The following is a 15,235-nucleotide window of genomic DNA, read 5'->3' on the forward strand; positions in this document are numbered from 1 at the left end:
AGTAATTGCTCACTTAATTTATTCAGCATTACTGATTTAAATATCTTTCTGGACGTTTTGGAGTCAGTTGTCATTTCCTTAATGTCTGCTGGTTGCATATCAAAGTGTCACTTTATTATTTCAGTGCATTATCTGTGACTGGGGTTTCCTTTAAAACCCCTAATTGCTGTGACAGTGCTCACAGAAACACCGAGTGAGAATCGTTTCCATCTCGGTGTGAGAAGGCAGCTCCTCCTGCCTGCAGGTTTTATTTGTCACCTTGGCGTGGTTCCGTGTCCTGGGGACCCCTCCCAGGCTGCCGGGCTCGGGGGGATCCTGCAGGTGACCTCAGGTGCCACCGGGAGCTGCTGCTGTGTGTGCAGAGCAACAGGAGCCACGTCCGGCTGCCCTTGGCCACCGGCTCCTGCAGCCAGAGCGGGGGGATTTAGGGGATGGGGGGTCCGAAATGTTTGGGGTCCGAAAAGTGCGGGGTGTCCGAAATGTTTGGGGTCCGAAAAATGCGGGGATTCGAAATGTGGGGTGTCCGAAAAATGTTGGGGGTTCGAAATGTTTGGGGTTCGAAATGTCTGGTGTGTTTGAGGGGTCGGGTTTTGGGGGATTGGGTTTTGGAGGTTTGAGGGGTCGGGTTTTGGGGGATTGAGTGTTTGAGGGGTTGGGTTTTGGAGGTTTGAAAGGTCAGGGGTGTTTGAGGGGTTGATGTTTGAACAGTTGGGTGTTCGGGGGTGTTTTAAGAGTTGGGTGTTTGAAAGTTTGGGTTTTGGAGGACTGGGTGTTGGAAGGGTTAGGATATATTTGAGGGTTTGTGTAGGTTTGAATGTGGGGGAGAGAGAAATCTGAAGTTTCAGTGAATGATTTGAGTCCTCATGAAACCTGAAACTGAAGAGAATTGTGCTGGCACCTCGGAATGATAATGATCTGAAAAGTTTAATTAAAGATAGAAACTGGGGAAAGATCTGCCTTGTGCTGGAAGAACCAGAGAATCCCACACTGGTTTGGGGTGGGAGGGACCCCAAATCCCCCCCATTCCCAGCCTTGCCATGGCAGGGACACCTCCCAATGTCCCAGGGTGTCCCAATGTCCAGCCTGACCTTGGGCACTGCCAGGGATCCAGGGGCTGCTCTGGGCCCTGTGCCAGCCCTGCCCACCCTGCCAGGAACAATTCCATCCCAAAATCCCATCCAGCCCTGCCCACCCTGCCAGGAACAATTCCATCCCAAAATCCCTCCCAGCCCTGCCAGGGAACAATTCCATCCCAAAATCCCTCCCAGCCCTGCCCTGGGCACTGGGATCCATCCCCTGTCCCTCCACCTCTTGCAGTGCTCTCAAATGCCAAATCTCATCCCAGCCTCAGAAAACAACCACCGAAAACCCCGTCCGTGACAAAAGAACTTTACCTAAAATGTTAAAACAATTATTTTTGCAGGAGGCAAAAGAAAAAATAGGATTAAATATTTGGTGAAATGTCAATCTCTAAAGGTCCTCAGACAAATCAATGGTGGGAGCTCAGCGAGTTGAGGCAGGAGCCGGCGGGGAAAAGGCTCCGGGGGAGCTTTGGGACAGGAGTCGATCCCAACTCCACCTTCCCTCCTGAGGCTCTCAGGAGCGTTCGATTGCAAACTCCAGCACAGGCTGTGGGAATTGTGCGTGTGTGCTGTGAAAAGCGAGATTCAGTTTCCTGGTAGGTTTAAAAAAGTTTAATAAGAGACAATAAAGCAAAAGGTGACAGTGGCTGGGTGCTGGACATTCAGCCAAGAGCACGCCCTAACTCAGAGAACACTGCTTTAAATGCATCAATCTGTTGCATATTCATAGACCCTCATGCATAATTCAAAATCATCGCCCCCAACTGTAAATCAACTTTTTTTTACTTTTTTTTTTTTTTTTTTTTTTTTCCTTGTGGCTCCAGTGCCCTCCCTGATAACAGAGATCAGTAAATCCCTTCCCTGGAGTTTTGGTGTTCTCACCCCTCTCTTCATCCAGATTGGATAATCCAAGAGTGTGAAGAATTTCCTGATTATCTTTTTGCCATTCTCCGAGTTAGTTCCATGAACAAAAGCTTTTTACATCACCATGTTATAGTCCAAGAAAAAAAATAGATTTATCACACTACTAAGTGTTGTTAATAGCAGAACTAAAAGAAGCTGTATTAATTCAGCAAAGTTTTCCAACATTATACACAGAGCATTGATTTGAATATTTGCAAAAAGCCAGCAATATAATATAATGTAATATAATATGTACTTATAACGGTGTGCACAGAAAGAGATGCCCAAATTGGATTTCCTGCTTCCCTGAGTGCTGCCTCTGCTGCTTTGCACTGACTTTAGCCCAACTTTCCTGCCTGGGGTTCTGTGGAGCCTCTGTAGGAGTTGTTAGGCACAGCAAAATATTTCAGCAGTTGGAATAATGAAATATTGAAGAAGGGGTTTGTTCACAGTGAATGGTGGTGCTTTATTCATTCTGGATTTTTTAAGATTTTTTTTTTTTCCCTAGTCCCACAGAAATGCAGCTAAAGCACTAACAGTTTCAGGAGCAGTTTGGATGGCTGTCAGTTTGGATGGAATGCCATATGCCCGCTCAGCTGTTCCCTGTAATCCTCTCCAGCATTCTCAGGATTTGCTGCACTGGGAAATGGGCTTGGCTTTGTTTTTAACTGGCCGGGGGAGCTCTGGGGAGAGGAGCAGCAGCCTGGTGCAGAAGGGGCTGTCCCAAGAACGAGTATTTTTTTCACAGATATTTATGACAGAAAAAGAAGAAAGTTTCCATTAAGAGGAGTCTGTGGTGCTGAGGGAAGCTCTGGAATCAGCCCCAGCCCGGGTGACCCCCCCGAGCATCAGTGCCAGGAGGGAACCTCCAGGAGAGATGGAAATTTCCTGCGATATATTCAGGTTATGGACAAAGGCAGACCTTACACTAATGGTAACATTTTGTAGGAAATCTTGGAGAACACTTCAGAAGGGATTACAAGTCTCTAAAACCAGATTGTGCCGTGGTTCCTGCGCTTGGACTCCATTAACCTCAGCAATTTTCATTTGTTCTTTGACATTTTCAAGTCACTCCTAAGCTCTTGATTAACAGCTCTGGGCTTTGCAGAGAGGGGAGCAGTGAGAGCAGCGCTCTGGCCCTGGGTGCTGAGCGAGTTTGCTGGGCTGCAGAGGGGCATGAGGGGTCACAGCAAGGCAGGAGCACGTTTGGGGTGAGGCTGGAGCCACTCCAGGGGACAGAGCTGGGGACAGGGGGGAGCCTGCCATGGTCAGGGGGCTGTGCTGGGCAGGGCAGGCTCTGGTTCCTCTCCTAGAGCTGGGGACAGAGCTGGGCTGTGACAATTCCTGTGCTGGGCAGGGCAGGCTCTGGTTCCCCTTCCCAGGGGACAGAGCTGGGATGTGACAATTCCTGTGCTGGGCAGGGCAGGCTCCGATTCCCTTTCCAGAGCTGGGATGTGACAATTCCTGCCGTGGGCACTGAGCTGTGCTGGGCATGGCAGGCTCTGGTTCCTCTCCTAGAGCTGGGATGTGACAATTCCTGCCGTGGTCACGGGGCTGTGCTGGGCATGGCAGGCTCTGGTTCCCCCTCCCAGGGGACAGAGCTGGGGACAGGGCTGTCCCTGCCATGGTCACGGGGCTGTGCTGGACATGGCAGGCTCTGGTTCCCCTCCCAAAGCTGGGATGTGACAATTCCTGTGCTGGGCAGGCTCTGGTTCCCCTCCCAGAGCTGGGCTCTGACAATTCTGCTGCCCTGGGCACAGAGCGAGTCCTGCAGCCGGGGCTGAGCCTCCTCCAGAGCTGCCAGGGTTTGTTTTGTCCTCACAGGGACTGGGACACTCCCCTTGCACCTTCATTTTCGTGTTCTGGTGGTGGGTTACCCCCAAGGTCACCCTGAAGGGTTTGCTCACAGAGTGTTTTATTTTTCTCCTTTACCACTGCCTGTCTTAATCTTTTTCCTATTAAGCCCAAGCCTACCCCCTCCCCTGCCTCTTTTCCTTTGAAATTGGCAGTAAACTACCGCTGGAAAAATAAGAACATTCAGACATCTTCTTGGAAGTGTGAACACTTTGTTCTCTTGGCTGCAAATACAATATTTGTGTTATTTTTGTTCTAATTCTCACTTCACTCCTATTAAGGAACAATTTCAGCGCATTCACTTCACGGAGCTGCCAATTTTCGTGGCATTTCAAAGAAACAACAAACAGGTGCAGACCTTGCAGGAGTCACTGCAGTTGGCTCGTGGTTTAAGTCGGTTCCGTGGAGTTCTGTGCGTTTTTGGGAATTCTGCTGGGATGTGGAGAGCCATCCTTCCTCCCCGTGGGGAGCCCCTCCTGGGCAGTGCTGAGCCTCCATCCACCCTGCCCTGGGGCTGCCCGCGGATCAGGGAGAGGAGATTTCCTGACACTGCCTTTGTGGTGAGCAGCCACAGGGACTTGGCCACCTCCAGCCCGTTTTGGGCGTTCATTTCAGCAGGAAAGGCTCAGTTCAGGCCAGCTGGGGCCCTGTGCCCTCTGCTCCTGTTTCCCCACCCATTGGAACGTTCTGTTTCTGCCTTGGGATCATTCTCACCCTCTTTTCCGTGAGGTTTTCCCATTGGGGAGAGATGCTTCAGTCTGGGAACGCTGGAATCGATCGGGAGATTCTGGGATCGGGAGATGTTGGGATCAGGAGATTCTGGGGTCAGACCCACTCCCCGTGCTGCCAGCAGGGACCAGCTGTGTTTCCCAGCCCGGGCAGGGGCTCCTCTGGTGCTGCTGCAGGGCTGGGGGAGCCCTGGCCCCTCCTGGGTGCCCCAGTGCTGCCACAAGTGCTGGATGTCTGCCTGTCTGTCTGTCTGTCTCAGCCTGTCCTCGGTCTGGGTGTCAGTCTGTCTGTCTGTCTGTCTGTCTCAGCCTGTCCTCGGTCTGGGTGTCAGTCTGTCTGTCTGTCTGAGCCTGTCCTCGGTCTGGGTGTCAGTCTGTCTGTCTGTCTGAGCCTGTCCTCGGTCTGGTGTCAGTCTGTCTGAGCCTGTCCTCGGTCTGGGTGTCAGTCTGTCTGAGCCTGTCCTCGGTCTGGGTGTCAGTCAGTCTGTCTGTCTGAGCCTGTCCTCGGTCTGCTGTCAGTCTGTCTGTCTGTCTGTCTCAGCCTGTCCTCGGTCTGGGTGTCAGTCTGCCTGTCTGTCTGTCTCAGCCTGTCCTCGGTCTGGGTGTCAGTCTGTCTGCCTGTCTGTCTGTCTCAGCCTGTCCTCGGTCTGGGTGTCAGTCTGTCTGCCTGTCTGTCTGTCTCAGCCTGTCCTCGGTCTGGGTGTCAGTCTGTCTGCCTGTCTGTCTGTCTCAGCCTGTCCTCGGTCTGGGTGTCAGTCTGTCTGCCTGTCTGTCTGTCTCAGCCTGTCCTCGGTCTGGGTGTCAGTCTGTCTGCCTGTCTGTCTGTCTCAGCCTGTCCTCGGTCTGGGTGTCAGTCTGTCTGCCTGTCTGTCTGTCTCAGCCTGTCCTCGGTCTGGGTGTCAGTCTGTCTGCCTGTCTGTCTGTCTCAGCCTGTCCTCGGTCTGGGTGTCAGTCTGTCTGCCTGTCTGTCTGTCTCAGCCTGTCCTCGGTCTGGGTGTCAGTCTGTCTGCCTGTCTGTCTGTCTCAGCCTGTCCTCGGTCTGGGTGTCAGTCTGCCTGTCTGTCTCAGCCTGTCCTCGGTCTGGGTGTCAGTCTGCCTGTCTGTCTGTCTGTCTCAGCCTGTCCTCGGTCTGGGTGTCAGTCTGCCTGTCTGTCTGTCTGTCTCAGCCTGTCCTCGGTCTGGGTGTCAGTCTGCCTGTCTCAGCCTGTCCTCGGTCTGGGTGTCAGTCTGCCTGTCTCAGCCTGTCCTCGGTCTGGGTGTCAGTCTGCCTGTCTCAGCCTGTCCTCGGTCTGGGTGCCTGTCAGTCTGCCTGTCTCAGCCTGTCCTCGGTCTGGGTGCCTGTCAGTCTGTCTGTCTGTCTGTCTGTCTCAGCCTGTCCTCCGTCTGGGTGTCAGTCTGTCTGTCTGTCTGTCTGTCTCAGCCTGTCCTCGGTCTGGGTGTCAGTCTGTCTGTCTCAGGCAGACTGCCTTTGGTGCCGGGATAAATGACAAAGTGGAGCCAACCCTTCAGGAAGCGATCTGAGGCTCCTGGTTGTGTTTATGCTGTGAACTGACAGCCCTGCAGGGTCTGCCCGGACTGCTGTGGCACGGGGCTGGTTTATCCGGGGTGAGCAGGGCTGGCAGTCTTCTCTCCGTGGTTCCTTTAGGAAGTTGTTCCAGGATGAAGCTGTTGTAGGGCAGGAATGAACACGAGGGCAGAGCTGTGAGCTCGGGGATGGATTGGGGAGGTGATAAATGATGGGATGCCGAGCAGCAACTCAAACCCCTGACAGTGTTTATAACAAAAGGACAGTTCATCCTGTACCGAGGGCCTCGGGAAAAGCATGGAATGTTCTGGAAGCAAACCAGGCCCTCCTTAAACAGCAGTGGAGTGTTAGACTGGTTTGGCTGAGGGCAGCCCTGGAATCAGAGATGGGTGCTGAGGGTCTGAGCCTTGTGTGACACCTGTGTGACAGCAGGGAGTGCTGGCTGGGATGGATGGGGACAGGGAGCAGCCCTTTGCTGCCCTGAGGGATGTTTAATTCCCCCTGAAATCCCTGCTGGGCACTCTGTGCCCTGGCTGAGCTTTTCTGGCTGGGTCGGGCTTTGGGAGCAGGACCAGGGCACTGCCAGCACTTTGGTTGTTGTTTCTGTAGCAGAGGTGTCACACAAGTGCCAGCATTGCTGCCATAAATCACAGCAGGATTTCCATGGGGATTTTGGAGGTGTGTCTGGGCTAGGCCATCCTATCCTGGCCAGGTCAAACCTGATGTGATTTGGTGACATTCCTGAATCCCTGAGGACAGGGAGTCCCAGCTGTGCCTGGTCCCCACCTTGTCCCCAGCCCAGAGCCACGTCCTGCCCTGCCCTGGGGACATCCCTGAGCAGTGACACGTCCATGCAGGGGTTAATTTACTGTGGCACAGCCCTGAGCAGGCTGGGGGATCTCAGGGACTGCTCACAGGCACGGAGGGGCTGTGGGAGGCATTCCCTGGGGTGGAAATCTGCTGGATGGCCACGGAGACACCGGAGTTTGGGATTTCACATGAAATCACATGGAAGAATTAAAGGTTTCATCCAAACATGAAAAACGGCATTTATGTTGCCAGTTTTCAATAGAATTGGCTAAATGACTTTTCTTCGGTGTTTAATGGGGTCAAGTGCTGCATTAAGTGTTTCAAAGTGCTGATTTTTAAATTAATTATTCTTGATTGAAAAAAATTCCCCTTTTTTTGGTGTGTTACACTAAAACAACGAGAAACTGCCTGAGCCTGGCTGGTGGGGAGCACATTTTGGGGTCATCGAAGGCAATTCCTTCTGGAATTGGTGGTTCTGGCATTCCAGAGTGTCCCAAGCTGGCAGTGCTGACCTTTGCTGTGGGGAGCTCCTGGTGCTGCAGGGACATCATTTAACAATTTCACCTTTCTGTCCCTCTTCTCAGAGCGGGGCCAGACCCTTCCCTTTTGTCTTTGAAGCGCTTTTAGAGAGATCTGATGCTTTAAAAAAAACAGCGGAAGTTTCTTCCCTGCAAAGGCTTTTGGTATTTGGTGTCCTCGGCTGATCCTTTAGAAATGCCGTTCCCACCTTGCAGAGGGGCAGCTCGGGGGTCTCAGCTTGGGGAGCAAACTTCAAAGGGAGCAGAAATGAGCTTATCATGGACATGCACAGGTGCTTGGGGCAGCGAAGAGTGAGTTTGGTTTGACACAAATCCTGCCCTCAGCCTCCGAGGTGGGAACGCACAGAGGGGTTGTCCATGGGCTGGGAATGAGAAGTGATGGAAATGTGGGAGCCCAGATCCTGGCAGAGGAGGGGCGTGGGACGCTGCAAGAGCTTTATTTTCCAGCAGGAAAATAGAGGGGAGATGGTTTGGTTTTTTTTACATTAAACATTATGTGAGGAGTATTCTTCCCAGGGAGAAAAAGAAAAAAGGTGAAGGTGGCCCCGGGGCAGTGAGGAGAAGGTGCAGGAGGGGAGCAGAGCCAGCAGCTCTGTGGGAGCTGCAGTTGTTTCTGGGGACTTTTTTTTTTAATTATTTTTTTTTATTTTTTTGCTGTTACACCCCCAGCTCCTGAAAACACCCAGAGATTCACTCCAGGTAAATTCCTGTGATTGCCTTGGATTCATTTCCATCAGGGAACATGCTCAGACCTGGCCCAGACCGTTAGCATCATTATGCTAATGATGGATGTGAGAAACTAATTTAAAACCATAAATAATGGATTATTGACCATGAGATCTCCCTCAAGCTTCGATTCGATTCCTTCCCCATCATTTTGCTGCCGAGGCAAATTCCTTGTGGAAGGAACAATTTGGGTCCCTCTGGGATCCTGCCCAGGAATGAGTCAGTGCCACCTGCCCAGGAGCTTCAGGCACCATTGGAGGGGGATAAAATCCTGGATAAAAACCTCTGCCCTGGTGGGGGGGGGTGGGTGAGGGTCTACAAACGACAGCAAAGAGGTGCCAGCCCCAGCTGTGCCATGCCCACCCCCCTTCCCCAGGGAAGGGACCTGAGCCCGGCCCTGGGAAACCTTCCCAGCTCCTGGGAGTGAGCAGAACTTACCAGGGAATGTGTGCTCAGCGCCTGGGAAATGGGAATTATCTGCTCTGGACCATGCAGGAGTTTCCTTTCCATGCAGGAATTCTTTAATTATTCCATGGAGGGTGTGCACACACCCCCACCACGGTTTAGCTGAGGATAAAGATGTTTTTGGGGCTGTGTTTTGGTGTTTTCTGTGGATTTTCTCGTCATGTGGAATGGACGTTCCCTCCTCACTCAGCACCTGCTGATCCCCCTGGGTTCCCTGCTGAAAAGGAGAGAATCCTTTGGATCCCTTTGATGCCCTGGGCACAGGGGGAGGAGGCTGCAGGAGCTTTGCCCTGCCAGGACGGGGCACTTCAGTGCCCCCTGAGCAGTGAAAAGTTTGGAAATGGAGGAGCAATTCCTTGGTTTCCAGCAATTAGGGGATGGAAACCCTCGTGTGGGGGGTGCAGTGCTCACCCCTCACTGAGCGCCAGGCTCGGCAGATCCGGGAGGGAAATCCAGGAAGGATTTCAGTCAGAGGCAAGGGAAGAGTGGCTGGTTCTGCTCTCAGGAGTGAGGAACAGCCCCTGGATGGCCGGGATTGCCAGGGCAGCCCTCCCTGAGCCGGGCTTTGTTGGATCCCTCCCTGGAGCCAGGCTTTGTTGGTTCCCTCCCTGGAGCCGGGCTTTGTTGGATCCCTCCCTGGAGCCAGGCTTTGTTGGATCCCTCCCTGGATGGCCGGGCTTTGTTGGTTCCTTCCCTGAGCCAAGCTTTGTTAGTTCCGAGCTGATGAGCACCAAGCACCCCCCTGCTGCATTGTTTGGGTTATTAGGATGATATTTTGTTTCTTGCTAATAATTGTAATTGCAGAAGTGCACAGACAATGCACTAATTACTGCAGACCATCAGCCAGGCAGAAACTGCTCAGGGCTGGGTTTCCCTTTCCAGCACCATGAGCTGTTCCCATAAAGATGGACCAAAATTCCCATAAATTCCCTGAGAGATCCTGTCAGGGCATGGCACCGCCTCACAGAGCCCAGGGCTAAGGGGGGCTCAGTCCTGGCTTGGACCCCCGGGATTGCAGAGGCTCCTGGAGCAGAAGGAACCTTTGTTACCACCTGGGCCCAGGGCTGTGCCCAGCTCAGGGATCACACCACCACACTGAGCCTTGTCCATCCTTAAACCCTGAGCTGGAAGGGACCCCCAGGGATCAGCCAGACCCCCCGAAATCCCACCCTGAGCATCCCTGGTGTCCAAACCCTCCTGGAGCTCTGGGGCCGTGCCCGTTCCTGGGGGTCTGGGCAGTGCCAGCCCCTCTGGGGCAGGGAAGAGCCTGTCCCGACCTCCCTGGTCCAGCCCAGCAGGAGAATGGAAGCACAGCCCCTGTTCTGGGAGCCCAGCATCAATCCAGGCTCTTCCACTCCTGCCCTCACATGGAATTCATGTGGGTTATTTAGGGACTCTCTCAGAGCTCAGGTGTGGGTGTCACATTCCTGCACCTGGAGGATATTTCAGCTTTTAGTGACCGCCTGAAACTTCTGCTCATGATCTGGAAAGACTTTTGCCAGTCTTCTGAAATGGTTTGCTGATTTCTCCCTGCCTAACTGGTCACAGGTTAAATTGCAGCAAGGTAATTCCCAAAGGAGATGACAATTCACCCCAGAGCTGGCAGGACTGGCTGGGAATCAGCCTGGTGGCCCCCCAGGCTCTGAAGCTCCGGGGCTGGGATCTGTGCAATTGAAATCAAAGCTTTGCAGTGCTAGAAATGCCATCCAAATCTCCTCTTTTTTTTTTTGATATTTTCTTCAGGAGAGAATTCCATTCAAACAGAAATGTTTCAGAGAACAAGAATGAAATGTCATCCTTTATATCTCTTAAAACCCTATATTGTGAGCTTGTAATACAGGCAGTACAACCCTTCAGAGCCAGAAAGTGGCTGCACTCAGAGCTGTGCTGTGGAACATTGTATTTTGTCTTCCCTAAATGTCACCCTTTGTGCTCTGGGGCCGGACTGAGGCAGGAAATATGAAAGGGCTGAATAAATATTTCATTTGATGTTCCTGGTAATTACAATCAGGATTAATTCCTTCAGTCTGAGAGCAGATTCTGGGCGTTATGGGGACTGTAAATTATTGATTTGTGGGTGGCAGGAGGAGCAAGGAGAGCTCCAGTCCCAGCATGAGAACCCCAGACTGGTTTGGGCTGGGAGAGACCTCAAATCCCCCCCATTCCCAGCCCTGCCATGGCAGGGACACCTCCCACTGTCCCAGGGTGTCCCCGTGTCCAGCCTGGCCTTGGACACTGCAGGGATGCAGGGGCTGCTCTGGGAATTCCAGCCCAGGGCCTGCTCACCCTCCAGGGAAGGATTTGTCCCCAGTCCCTAAAGGGCTCTGCTGCAGTTTGGGGTCATTTCCCCTCCTCCTGTCCCTGCACGGGCCCCAGTCTGGACCCCAGGCACTGTTCCCAGCCCTCCATCCCCCTGGAACTGCCCCAAAACATCCCCAGGGTGGGCGGGACAGGGGATGGGGACAGGGATGGGGACAGGGGACAGGAATGGGGATGGGAAAAGCGATGGGAACAGGGATTGGGGATAGGGACAGGGATAGGGATGAGGATGGAGACATGGAATAGGGACAGGGATGGGATAGGGACAGGGGATGGGGAGACAGGGACAGGGATGGGGACAGGGATAAAGGACAAAGACAGGGATGGGGACAGGGACAGGGATGGGGACAGGGATAAAGGAGAAGGACAGGGATGAGGACAGGGATTAGGGATGGGGACAGGGACAGCAGAGCAGCTGCCTGGGACAGAGCTGTTCCCAAACTCTCCCGGGTCCCTGGCTCACCCTGCAGGGCTCTGGGCACCTCCCCCAGCACAAACCCAGAGCTCTCCTGCTCCAGCCCCAGCTCTTCTGGGAGCACCTGGGAACAAGGGAAGGTGGAATATGAAACTCAGCCATTACAAGGAAATTTCAATTTTACCAGGGCTAGAAAACAGCATTAAGCTGTAATTAAAAAGTTATTGGAAACCTCCACGAGGCTCCAGTTCCATGTAATGACTGCAGCTCTCTGTCCATCATCAGCACAACGTTACTGAGCCACCTCGGGGGGGCACAAACCTGAATTTACCCGTTTAAATGGAGTATAATTATCATTTGCTCATATCCATCCCAGAAGTGGAAACTCTACAAAACTGGAATATTTCTATTTTATGCACTGAAGTTATTCTGCTTCAAACCAGATGACCCAACTTGTGCAGGCCTGCAAATTAATTTTAAAAAAGCAATTATGCTGTTGAAGCCAAAAAAAATGAAACCCACACTTGCTGAATATAAAACTGAATGCACAGAATTAAGTGGGAGCATTTTTTATTTATTTCATTGCAGAGATGCTAGGAAAAAAAACTGTCAAAGCCTTTTACACGGCAGATCTGTGAAAAGCTTTACAAAATTAAGTTATATCTGCATATAATATAAAATCAATGGGACTGTTTAGAAAATCAGAGGTACCATTGTGAGAACAAAAAACCAATCAGAAAGCAAAGCTTTTGCTTGGTTTAAATTAGAGAACACAACTGGTGGGCTGGCGTTTGCATTTGTATTTTTCTGCACCCTTAGAGCATTTTCCTGCCATGGCTTTCCAAGGCACAGAGCCGGGAATGGGATTGGGGAACGGTGGGAGGGCAGAGTTGGGGATGTGTTGGGGCTTTGCCAGGAGCAGTGTTTTACATTCCACATCTTCATTTCCCAGCTCAGCGTGTGTCAGAGCCAGCTCCTCCTGCTGGAATTCACAAACCCAGGCAGGATTTGTGACACGGATGTGTTTGAGTGCAGAATGTTCAGGAGCACAGGCAGGGTGGGGGATTGGAACTTCTCCTGCCCTGGGGAAGGGTTTGCACTCAGCTCTGCTCACCTGGGCAGGGAATGCCAGGAATCCAGCGCCAATACTCTGTTTTATTCCTGTATAAATCCTAAATTACCAGGAAAACCGCGTTTGAATTCAGCCCCATCCTTTAAATGTGGCAAAACAACCCAAGGTGTAATTTTCCCCCGAGTGAACATATCAGCACAATAACAGCGTGCAGGGCTTGGGCTGAGCCAGGCAGGCTGGGCTCCCTCTCTGTCCCCAGGAACGACTTCAAACCTGCCCAAATCCGCTTCTCTCCTCTCCCATTTCTTTAATCAGGAGTGGAAACAGATTTATTGTTACCACATGGAAAGAGCAGCCCCACGTTACGGTTCCCACGGGAATAAAGATGGAAATGTGCTCCCGTGGCCAGGGTGACCTGCAGGGAGTTCAGCTCCTCCTGCCAGCAGGGACTGGGGGGGTTCAGCCCCTTCCCCACAGAGGCACAAACAGGAGAGGAGGGAACGGCCCCGGCTGTGCCAGGGGAGGGAGGGGCAGCTCGGGTTTGGGGACGATTCCTCCTGGGCAGGGCTGGGTCCCCACCCCGCAGGGATGTGAATCCCTGTGCAGGTGGCACCTGGGGACACGGGCAGGGGTGGCCTTGGCACTGCTGGGGGACTCCGTGGCGTTTTCCAGCCCCAGCCATTCTGGGATTCTGGCTCTCAGCTGGAGTTTTTAACAAACAGCTGGCAAAGTTTTCATTTCCCCCACGGGCTGGCGTCGTCCAAGCTGGTATTTCAGTGTTCTGTGTGAGTGTTCACATTCATTTATACCCACTCTGGTGCCCACTGAGGGCTCATTTATAACCATGGTTCATTTATGCCCACTCTGGTGCCCAGTGAGAGTTTCTTTTCCTTTTGTGGTGACACCTGGCTGTCTGAGGGAGCTCCAACCATTCCCAGCCATTCCCATCCCATCCTCAACAATTCCCAACCATTCTCATTCATTCCCATTCCCAACCATTCCCATCCCATTCCAAACCATTCCCATCCTATCCTCAATCATTCCCATTCCACTCCCATCCCATCCCATCCCATCCCATCCCATCCCATCCCATCCCATCCCATCCCATTCCCATTCCCATTCCCATCCCATTCCCAGTGGAGCTGCCCTTTCCCTTTCCCTTTCCCTGGCCCTGGCCCTGGCTCTGGCATTTCCCGGGTGCCCAGGGCAGGATGGAGGTGCTGCTGCTGCTGCTGCTGGGGTTTGTCAATTGTCTCCCATCCGTGCCTTTGTGTTTAATAGGCTTTGATGGACTTTTCTTCCATTAATTTGTCTAATTGCCTTTCAAATCCATTTGTGCGTCTGGCTCCCACGTAATGAGCTCCACACTTTCATTATGCACTATGTGAAAAATTACTGCCTTTTCTTTGTTTTGCACCCACTCTCTAATTATTTTCTGACAACCTTTTGTTCCTGCGTTTGGAGAAACAACAAATAATTGTTGGCCACTTCACACTTGTGCTGCCATCGTGGTTTTCTCTCCTCCCTGAGCTGAGCTGGGTTTAGAATTCCTTTGATCAGAGCCTGTGTCTCTCCTCCCCTGAAGCTGGGTTTGTGCTCTGCGCGGGAGGGCAGTGTGGTGGAGCTGGCACTGTCCCTTCTGTCCCCTCCTGGTCCTGTGAGCCCCGGCTGGAGGCTGCAGCCCGGAGCCCCTGGAGCTGCCAGGGGGGTGCACGGCTCCTTTTTCCCCGTTTTTATCTCTGCCACGGGCTGGGACCTGCCTGAGCTTCACAGCCCAGCCAGGGCTGACAGCCTGGAGGGCAAAGAGTTAACTGGGCTCGCTCCTGTTCCTAAGCAGGCAACTGTAAATAACACGTTTATGAAAGCTGCCTGTAAATAATGCAAATATCTCATTAAATGTTCCCAGGCAGGCAGCAAGGCGTGGGCTCACCTCGGAGGGATTAGAGGCCAACCTAGAGGGTAATTGGGATTTGAATCCCAGGGTGATAAAGTTCCTCTGTCAGGGCAGGGCAGCCTGGGCAGATGGGGCAGCTGGGATTGACCTGCTCGTCCCTCAGCTGGGGTCAGGGCTGGAACCCTCTGCTGCTCCTCACTGCTCCCCTGACCCTGGGGAACCCCAAAAACCCAGCCCAAGGTCAGGGCTGGAACCCTCTGCTGCTCCTCACTGCTGTCCTGACCCTGGGGAACCCCAAAAACCCAGCCCAGGGTCAGGGCTGGAACCCTCTGCTGCTCCTCACTGCTGTCCTGACCCTGGGGAACCCCAAAAACCCAGCCCAGGGGCAGGGCTGGAGCCCTCTGCTGCTCCTCACTGCTGTCCTGACCCTGGGGAACCCCAAAAACCCAGCCCAGGGTCAGGGCTGGAACCCTCTGCTGCTCCTCACTGCTGTCCTGACCCTGGGGAACCCCAAAAACCCAGCCCAGGGTCAGGGCTGGAACCCTCTGCTGCTCCTCACTGCTCCCCTGACCCTGGGGAACCCCAAAAACCCAGCCCAGGGGCAGGGCTGGAACCCTCTGCTGCTCCTCACTGCTGTCCTGACCCTGGGAAACCCCAAAAACCCAGCCCAGGGTCAGGGCTGGAACCCTCTGCTGCTCCTCACTGCTCCCCTGACCCTGGGGAACCCCAAAAACCCAGCCCAGGGTCAGGGCTGGGGGCACCACAAACTGCCAAAGCTGCTCTGGCTGGGTTTCCCCAGCTCTGTTTCTGTTTCCACGGTTCTTTTAGCCCAAGTTAAGCTCATTTAGCAGACTTTAGGAGGCCAGAGGGGCGGGATGAGGCAATGCTGCTTCCCATCCTTTT

At 53.1% G+C, this 15,235-nt stretch overlaps 1 protein-coding gene across 6 annotated transcripts in view; it reads left to right on the plus strand.

Moving 5' to 3' along the window:
- Positions 1 to 15,235, plus strand: part of NEGR1 (neuronal growth regulator 1) — a 188,009-nt gene that overhangs the window by 37,660 nt on the left and 135,114 nt on the right. The window lies entirely within an intron of this gene.

The sequence above is a fragment of the Sturnus vulgaris genome, chromosome 9, assembly GCF_052056855.1.
Source record: "Sturnus vulgaris isolate bStuVul1 chromosome 9, bStuVul1.hap1, whole genome shotgun sequence".
NCBI lineage: Eukaryota > Metazoa > Chordata > Aves > Passeriformes > Sturnidae > Sturnus > Sturnus vulgaris.